This window comes from Miniopterus schreibersii (genome assembly GCF_964146895.1).
Source record: "Miniopterus schreibersii genome assembly, chromosome: 7".
Lineage (NCBI taxonomy): Eukaryota > Metazoa > Chordata > Mammalia > Chiroptera > Miniopteridae > Miniopterus > Miniopterus schreibersii.
The window spans coordinates 9,920,004-9,929,833 of NC_138108.1; the positions used below are offsets into that span (position 1 = coordinate 9,920,004).

Below are 9,830 nucleotides of genomic sequence, written 5' to 3' on the forward strand. Positions count from 1 at the left end.
CCTTGTTCCCTTCTCTGCAGGGAGCGGATTCTGCTATCTCGGCCTCACAGCCCTTCCTGTTGATTACAAAGCCCACGAAGGAAACAGAGCGCGCCCGCCTCGGGTCCTTCTCGGTGCGTTTCTTCTGCTTCTGCTGCGCCAGTTCTGGAGCAAAGACGCTGATGAAACCGCACCCAACACCTGAAGAGAATAAATGTTTGACTTTCAAACCCCCTTCCAGTGAAAGAAACAGCCAGCGTTCAAGGTTCGGCGTCTGCTCTCCGGTTGCACTGAGGACCGTACTGTCTAGAAGCACCAGCTCTGCAGAACCCTTCCTCCCAAATCCTTGTGGTTTTATTTATATGTATTTCCATATCTCATTGCTGTGCGTCGCTGCTGCACTGGTGTGGCAGCGGGTGACCGAAGGCTACAGGTTTTACTATGGACACCAGGCCAGGTGCCATCACACAGAACGAAGCCAGTTCCCGTGAGCTGCCTATGATATGCATTGCTGAAGTAACATTTTACCCAGGGTGTGCCATTGCAGTGATATAAATATATTTTTTTCCTAGACTGAATATGAGCTGACTATCTGTTTTGACGCGTGTACATAGGTGTGCGTGTGTGTTGACGCGCGTGTGTGTGTGCGTGTAGAACCTTATGCTTAGAACTGCCTGTGAATGTCGTGGAATGCTACGCCTTGGAGAGCCCTGGTTCCCCGCCGGTTCTGGGACGAAGAGCCACAGGAGATAGTGGGCCTGGAGACCACGCCCATCCCCTTAGAAAGACAACCCGGGAATGTTAAATGTCTGTATTTATGTTGTATTTTGTAGCTGCCACACTAACCTTAGTAAGTAATTATACAGCTTTGGGCAGAAGCGTTTTCACCTGAGTGGTGGAGTAATCTTAGAATATAAACCCATTCAAGTGACAATCCATCATCAACGTCACGAATTCTGATCCAACTCCTCATCTGAATCACCGGCTCCTTGATGGAGAGAGAAGGGGGTGGAATTTGGTAACCCCAAATGGAATACAAGTAGCCTTTGTTTTCCTGCATAAATGGACTTGATGAATGTGAACAAATATATGCAATTCATATACTTTTGGAGATGAACGTAGACGTGTGTCAGCTTTGAGATGATGTGTCCTGGATTAATACTTTGTCTCCCAATGTCACAGAAAAATATACGCCAGTGACTCTTGAGATTAGCATAGTTGGGACTAAATGGCCTCGAGCAATTTCAGGTTCCTGATTACATGGAAAATGCTACAGTTATTAATAGCCAGCTAACTCCTACGGCCCACGAAAGTGCATCAGCCTTCTAGAATCTGAGGTCCGCGGTGTGAAGGTTCTGTTCTGATAGGATATGTATGCCAAACTCCAGCCGACGTACTGCCATGTTTCATGACCTGAGTGGCTGCCTTGCTTATTGTAAGCTATACTTGCAGAGACTGTGGCCACTTACATAAGCTAGAACATCAAATCAGGGAAAAATCGGAAACAAAACATTCTGAACCCTATGTTGTTGAATAAGTAAAAAAAATCATCAATAAATATTTATTGCATTCTGACAGGGTGTATGGCATTGTATTCTCATAACTATGCCAGAGTGACAAAGTTAATTCACCCCTTTTTGGGGACCTTAATATATTTTTAAAGGGATGTGCCTATGCATTGATGCCTGAAAAATATGTATACAGAAATGAGGTTGAATCTCTGAGCAGGTCACCTTGCCCCAGAGGTAAGGGCAGGAGGTCAGCTTTAGGGGCGGGGTCTAGCCCCACAGTGAGTGCTGGCCTAGTGAGCTCGTATCTACCATTAGGAAGCATTAAGCTGATCCCCTGCACCAAATCAAGTAGCTTCACCATGTGTCCACTGGCCCCAAATTATTTTTAACAATATTATGAATAAAATGTTCTGGTGTGTTTTAAAAAGTTATTTTAAAGAAAGGCTGCGCTCACTACACTGCTGGTGTGTGTGTTTTGAGAGCTCTTGTATTCAATCTGTGAAGGATATGTGTATTAATCCATACACACTTATAGCCTCAATATTTGTCTGAAGACACTTAAATTCTGACGAGTAAAGGAAAGTTCTAGAAGCAATATTTTCACTTATTTAACATTCTCCAAACAACATCAAGCATTGATACACACTGAAGAGTGTATTTATTTTTTTTATCACTCCAAGTATGTTGGAATATGCAAGGACTGTGGTTAAAATTAGAATGTATAAGGCATATTATAATTTAGTTCATACTGAAAAAGAAATTAACAGAACATTGCTTGGTTCATACATGTTCCGAAATTTGAGCAATCTCTTGAGTTAGACATAGATTTTCCATTTTGTTTTAATTTGTCAAGGTATTTTCTTCCCTTCATAAAACTTAGGTACACATAACTTATGTCATTTATTTATGGTCTTTTATACCTAGTTTGTAAAATTGTAAAATAGCAAACTAAATGCAAAGAGTTTGCATTTGAAAACAATAAAGTAGTTGCCATATTCAACCCTGGAAACTAGTTGTCTCTTCAATAATTTTTGCCATAGATATGGTGGTTCTAAATTAATTAGTTGTCAGTTGTCATTTGGCCAAAACACAAAATCTCAATCTAATTAAACATACTTATTTAGAGAATAAACAGCATTGACTTCTAAATGGTCTTCGCCTTTGAGAAAAACACATTAGCAAATCTGATGTAGATTCTGTGAGATCCTACGTCCCATTGTAATAGGACTGAACTTTGGTTGGAATTTAGGCTCCACCTCTTACTGATCATGCAGTCTAGGTCAAGTTTCTTAACTTCCCTGTGCCCACTTCCTTGTTTGTAGAATGACAATTACCATGCCAAGAGCTTTATGAAGACTAAATATGTTTAAATGTTTGCACGGTGTCGAACATCTAGCCAGAACTCAACAAATGGTAACTATTTTCAGGAGCCTTTTTGATGATATAAGCTGTCTTCTCTAATATCCCCAGTTCTACACCCTGTCAAACATCTTTGCTATTGGTCCAAGTGACCAGCTACCCATTCTTACCCTAGGCTTTTACTCTGGATCCTTGGATTCTTGGGGGTACATTAGAACCCCAAGGGATCCTAGAGAGTCCCTAAACATGGTGCAAATGTTAATGATTAGGTGTACGTGTGTTTTGATGGGGAGAAAGATCATAAATTTCATTAAATTCTAAATTGGTCTTGGGATAAAAAAATTTTAAGGCCACGGTCTCCTCATGAATGCTCTCCTCATTAAATAATCAATTGACTAAGCCCCTGCCAATTGAAAATGAGACTCAAGATTTATAATAATTTATTCACTGAAGTCCTTAAGTACAGCTGGCTTTAGAAGGTGGGGTTGTGCTGTTCATTGTTACCAACTGGGCTTTGAAATGAAAGTAATCTGGATATATCTGGTTATTTCCTACTTGAACACTTCTCTACAGTCAACCATTTTAATATATAGAGTATTGACAACATATTTGTGATTTAAAAGAAACTAGGTTTGGCATTCCACCCCCACCCCCCATACTTGTTTAGCAAGATAGAAAGTCAACTATTTTAGGATTCTCAAGAGAAATAGAACCAATAAGGGAATATATATATATATATATATATATATAGAGAGAGAGAGAGAGAGAGAGAGAGAGAGAGAGAGAGAGAGATTTTTTAGGAGGAATTGGCTCATGCAATTTTGGAGACTGAAAAGTACCATTATCTGCAAGCTGGAGACCCAGAAAAGCCAATGGTGTAAATCAGTCCAAGTCTAAAAACCTGAGAACCACCAAGCCAATGGCCCAATAGCATAAGTTGCAGTCCCAGTGCAGGAGAAGATGAGATGAGATGTTCCAGCTCAGCAGTGAGGCAGGAAAAAAAGCTTGGAAATGTGCTCAACTTCTACAGAAAGCTTTCCCTGACCTCCCTGAGGTGCATAGTTCTCCTTGCACTTGTGGTAGAGACAGGCTACCTGCTCAACAGTTTTCGTTCTTCCTGTGCACACTGGACTACGTTTCCCAGCCTCCAAACCATTAGGTTAGGCCCGTGTGATTGTGTTCTGGCCAATGAGATAAAGGAGGTATAAATGCAAGCCCTTTCCAAGCCCAGCCATAAAGCCTTCAACACAATCATCCATTTCTTTTCCCCTTATCTGGTGGCCTGAGAGGTCATGTGCTCAACACAGCAGCCTCACAGCAAGGAAGGACCTTGGATCCCTGATCACTGCTTGGAAAGATGCCAGAAGATGCTTTGGGCCTTTATCAGGCCGTGATTTAAGCTAGAAATAAACCTTAGTATGTTAAATACTGAGACTATGGAGTCATTCATTACATAAGCTAAAAACGAGGGGAACTCCTCGTTCCTCTGCCTATCGCTCTATTCAGGCCCTCGGTATACTGGATGATGCCTGTGGTGGTGGGAAGGGCAATCTACCGAGCCCAGGGTTCCAGCTGGATGGTACATGCTATAGTTAGCAGGTATAAATGCCAGTGCATTCTTCTCTAAACACCACCTGCCTATCCCATTGCCAGTTGGCTTACTTTTGACCCATTTGTCTTGTTGATTATTTTTGTTAAGCTCTAGTGAAAGAAACTATAAGTACAATATTCATCTTACACACTGTGTTTTGTGAGAATTAATTTCCAAAGTCTACTTTCCCCTAAAAGCAGAGTGTAATCTATTATTACTAAGATACCACCATCTGATACAGAGTGAGCGAAGAAGTAGTGATTTTCTTTAATTATCATTTTTGTGTTCTCAGCATAAAAGCCATGGGCAGCACTTCTCAGATGCCATTCCTCATTTTGATGACAGCCTGTGACAAAGAGAGGCTGGTCATTAACTAAATAGAAACAAAAGATGGGTCCAAAGACAAGAGAAAAATGAACTGAAGTAGAGGTTGAACAGAGGTTAATGTAACAAAGTGCACAGACTTAACCTGAACCTGGCCTGGGCTACTCACTTCCCGTGTGACCGTAGGCAAATCACTTAACCTCCTTGAAACTCAGTTTACTCATCTGTAAAATGGGAGTAAGACCCTATTTTGTCAGGGTCTTCTGAGAATACAATGTAATCACGTCTGCAGAAAGCAGGGGCTGCAAACACAGATGTTTGCATGGGCCAATTAGGCTATGTGAGTAAGTGACACTGTCAAAATGTAACGCAGTAGAGCGGGGAAGTATTTAGATAAAACATCAGGTTGGTGAGATGTTAATCAGTGGATGGTAGGTCGTGGCCTGGAGGGTTCTATGGCCACGACAGATTGGAAAACAGTGATGCATCCCACTGTGCACTTTTGGATTTTCATATGGCACACGGGTACATTGAAGGCTCTGAGAAGCCCTGTGGTGAAGAAACCAGTTTCAGTAGTTTAACCTAGCATTTTCCAGATATATTGAAAGATAAAATTCTTTTAACCTACCCAGGGAATGAAAGTTTTCTGAAGCACATTTTGGACATCTGCCCTTTGAGGTTTCAAATGAGGGAACTGAGGGAGACAGAGGCAAACAGAGTCATCCTACTTTGCACGACTTTCAGCTCAAGTTCCCGACTCCCAGCCACAAGGCACCTACCTGCATGCCCCAAGGCATATTCCGATCACTGAGGCAGGTCCTCATTCAGTGCCGTTTCTTTATAATGTTGATGAGAAAAACAATTGATTCCCCTGCTGGGCCACTGTCTGTGTGAGTTTGCCCGGTCCCCCCATGTCTGCATGGGTTTTCCCTGGGGCCTCTGGTTTCTTCCCACACTCCAAAGATGTGCAGGGGAGGTGAATTGTGTGTCTAGATCGTCCCAGTCTCCGTGAGTGTGAGTGGGCGTGTGAGTGGCCCTGCGACTGGAGGGTGTCCTGTCCGGGGTGGGGTGCCACCTGCACCCTGACCTGCCAGGACAGGCTGTGGCCACCCTAGACCCTGAACTGGAATAAGCAGGCTGAAAATTCATGATTTTATATGTCTTTATTCATCTTTCTAAAATGTATACATAGTTCACATTTATTTCCATGTTTAATATTAGAAGTATTTGGAGTCTTTATTTAGAAGTCTGGTGATGTTTTTGTGACCAGAAATATGCCGTAGAAACTTAACTCTTGTTTATAACAATTAGCCTATGACAACATTGGTTTTGTTATATGTCATTTCATTTTAAGTCAGTTTCCAAGAACCTACTGATGGTAATAAGTGAAGACTGACTCTACTCTTCTAGGTTTGCAGCTGCTTGGAGATTTGCATTTTCTCCACTGTGGTCTCGTGGCTTCAGTACTGGGTGGGGATAGAGCGAGGTGGGGAGAATGGGTAGGAGAGATTATGCTACTAGCGAGCATGAATATCAAGCCCTGATATCAGAGCCCTCACAGCAGGTTTAAATCATGAACTGAACCATGTGAGCCAAAGTCACGACCTGGGCTAGGATGTCTTAATTCTTCCAGTCATAGTAAAGACCCAAATGGATTTTGACAATAAAAAAAAAAAAAAATCGCACAGCACACTTCCATCAACAACCTAATTAAGACTTGTAGCAATATTGCGGGCTTTGGACTCAGTTATTTTACCCTTTCCCTTTGGAGGAAGTGCCTTGAGCCATCGACTGCTCGCTGTTGAATGGGTAATAGACCCCTGACATATCTTGTTTCTGGCAATCTCCCTGGACATAATTCTTTGTTTACAGCACTGCTGTAGAAAACTTGATGAATACTTAGAAGAAACTAGAATTAGGACCTAAGGACCTAGTTAAAATCAACTCAGTAGAACATAGACATTGCTTTGTGCAGGGCTGGAAAATACAGCCATGAGAGAAAGTAGCTTTAACATACGCCCAGAGAAACTATATATTATACACATAATATGTAAGAGGCAATTATGGCCTCGTAATCTGCAGTGTATCACTACCTAGCAATCAGATTGACATATTCTAATGAGACCCATGTTGTTTGTAATCAGACTGGCATTGCTTATTCCGATCTCTATTCCATAAGATGCCCTTTTAAATGGCTCAGATTGCACCAGATGCTATAAGAAATAGCATTCCATTTTATTCCATTACCAGCATTTTTCCCTCTTCCAATTAGCATAATTTAAAATCAGCCAGAGGCAAATGTGAGGGGCTGAAAAGTTGCAAAAGAGTTCAAGAAATACTTGATAGAAAAAGGTAAGAAGATATACATGCACAACAATTTTTATGTAGGCAAAAGTACATTACAATTAATAGAGTTCTTATTCTCTTAAATTGCTCAGAATTTATTTCCATGACTTATTGAAATATTGAAATGTCTCAGGAGGCTAATTGCACCGTAGTTTCTTTTTGCTTATGCATTATCTAGTGAATGACATAATAGAATCACCACCTCATTTACCATTCAGTTAAGGTTTAATTGAGTTCATCTTTTTACCCTCCTCAAAATGGCCAGGAACTTAAGAATCAAAACAAACGATCATTTGTAAAATGAGAAGATCCTCATAAATTGCCTCTTTATAACTTAGGTTCTGGCTGTTTATAAAACATCGGAAGTTAAAACCTGAGCTAACATAATATATACTTTTCCCTGATGTAATCTACCATGATGCTAGAAACAGTGTTTGCTTTTAAAATAGGATTTGCATTCGATATTGGGAAACTAATTTTGCAACAGTTTGCCTCCCCAGTATCTTTGCATTACCCTCTCAATAAATTATAAACTCTCCAGGGTGCGTCTTGGGTTTTAGTTGGTAGCTCACCCAGCTTTGACTTCCCGTCGATTCTCTTCCTAACAGCACCTAACAGATTTGAACTGAGGACTCATGTTCTCTCTTTATGTCATCTGAGTGGGACTGGCCCATGCCCAGTTAAAGTTATCCGAATGGGTCAGAACCAGAGTAAAACTTTGACACACAATGACTGGGTCACAGGAGGTCCAATCAGAGAGAAACTTGAGACATCTTTTCCATAGTGTGGGAAGCAATCTTTCTGGAAACCTACTGCACCCCCACATGAACACAAGTCATCATTTCCTCTGGTAGCCATTCTGGGATCATGAGAAAAGTCATCCTTAAGATGAAGGTGACATAGGTAAAGAGAATCTCAAGGAAACAGAGTGGGACCCGATGGTATCCTGGAGGCAGCTTGTACCAACCAGTCCATGAGACTGAGTGGGCTGCTAAGTTTTCAGGAATCTTGTGAGCTGGTCAACAACATCATGTTGGTAGCTAGACCTTGGCCACGGTGGGCGTATTTATAACCATGGAAATCTGGAGAAGACTTCTGTTTTCTCTCACTTTTCTCGTCTGTCTTCGTCTTTCTCCTTCTACCCACAGAGTTGGTTGTTAAAAATTCACTAGTTTTCTGCTGGCTGTGCATCCAATTGAACTGTGCCCGAAGTTTGCCTTCCTTCTGACTTTTCATATCAGAAGTCCAAAATTCTCCTTTATTGTTAAGTCCATTTGACCCAGATGATTTTCTGTTACTATTAACCAAAAGCATATTCAACATGCCTGTGAAGTTGTCCACAATAACAAGAGCTAACACTTATGGAGCCTTTACCAATGATCTCAAACCATTCACCTCTACAAAAAAGTATTTTTATTATTTCTCATTCACACACAAAGAAACTAAACCATAGGGTACACAGGCCACTTTCCAAGTTTCAAAGAGACCTACTTCCAGTCTTCCAAATGCACCCAGCCTTTTCATGCCTCAGTGCCTTACCTATGCTCTTTCCTCTTTCTATAGACTGTGCCTACCTAGTTAATGCCTACCCGTCCTTCAGGGTCCTGAATCAGTGTCTCATGGAGGTCTTCTTTAGCTTCCTAGTCTGAGCCAGTGGCTCTTCACATCACCCTGTGCCTACCTTGCTTAGAGCGCTTTTAGCAGGGCTGAGTACTTATTGATTTTCTTGTTGGCCCACCCCCAAGTAGACCATAAGATCAATAGAATCTTAGAAATCTTAGGATTTTTAAAAAATTCTTCTTTATGCCTTTATGTCTAGTACCATGGCTGCCACATGGTAGTTGCCCAAGCAATGCTGGCTAAATGACTTGAATGAATGAATGAATGAATGAATGAATGAATGAATGAATGAATGAATGACTTTCTATCATTTGTTCTTACTGCATTGAAATTCAAGAAAAGAAGAAATACTCTGTCATTACCCTTCGTATAATAAATACACGAATCATCATAAAACGATCAAAACTTCTTGTCTTCTTCTTTCTTCGCTTTTCTCTTCTTCAGTATCACCATCTTCATTGCCCGCGTTAGACACAAGAATGCATTGAGGGATATAAGAAAGATCATTGACTTTGGTGTCAAATAGGCTGGGTGTGAATTCTAGTTTCGTCACTTGTTGACTGGGTCGTCTTAGGAAAATTGCACACTCTCCTCATATATAAACTGAGAATGCTGTCTGACATTTAAGGCTGCTGCGTGAAAGTAAACGGTTGGTGTAGATGGCCAGGTGCATGGCAACAGGCACTTAAGAAGTGGCGATCTTTATCTTCATGTTAAGAAGATACCCATACTTGCTTTCCCTTTCCTGAGAACTATCACCTAAGATTTAGTATCTGATCTCCATTTACTTTGTTTGGATATTACAAATTACTACTGTATCTTACTAATCCTAATTATAAGTGGCAATAGACACAAACATTATTATGTATCGTGGTAGATTGAGGGTAAAGTTTTCTTTAAGCTGAAACTCTATCACTTATGGGTGTGTAAAAAATTTCTTATTTTTAAGGTTAGGCTATTATTTGTCTTTGAATCTCTCTCTTTTTTAATTAGATAGTGTGTGTGTGTGTGTGTGTGTGTGTGTGTGTGTGTGAGTGAGCTTGGCTCACAGTAAATCAGGATGTGAGAACAAACCATGACTGTGAGAACAAACCCTATGA

At 40.9% G+C, this 9,830-nt stretch overlaps 1 protein-coding gene across 2 annotated transcripts in view; it reads left to right on the top strand.

The window, feature by feature from the left end:
• Positions 1-2,490, top strand: part of EPHA4 (EPH receptor A4) — a 135,253-nt gene extending 132,763 nt beyond the window's left edge. For both annotated transcript variants that reach the window (XM_081142898.1, XM_081142899.1), the window contains one exon: positions 21-2,490. The gene's annotated coding sequence lies outside the window, so the exon portion shown is untranslated. The remainder of the gene's footprint in view (positions 1-20) is intronic.
• Positions 2,491-9,830: the final 7,340 nt, after the last annotated feature.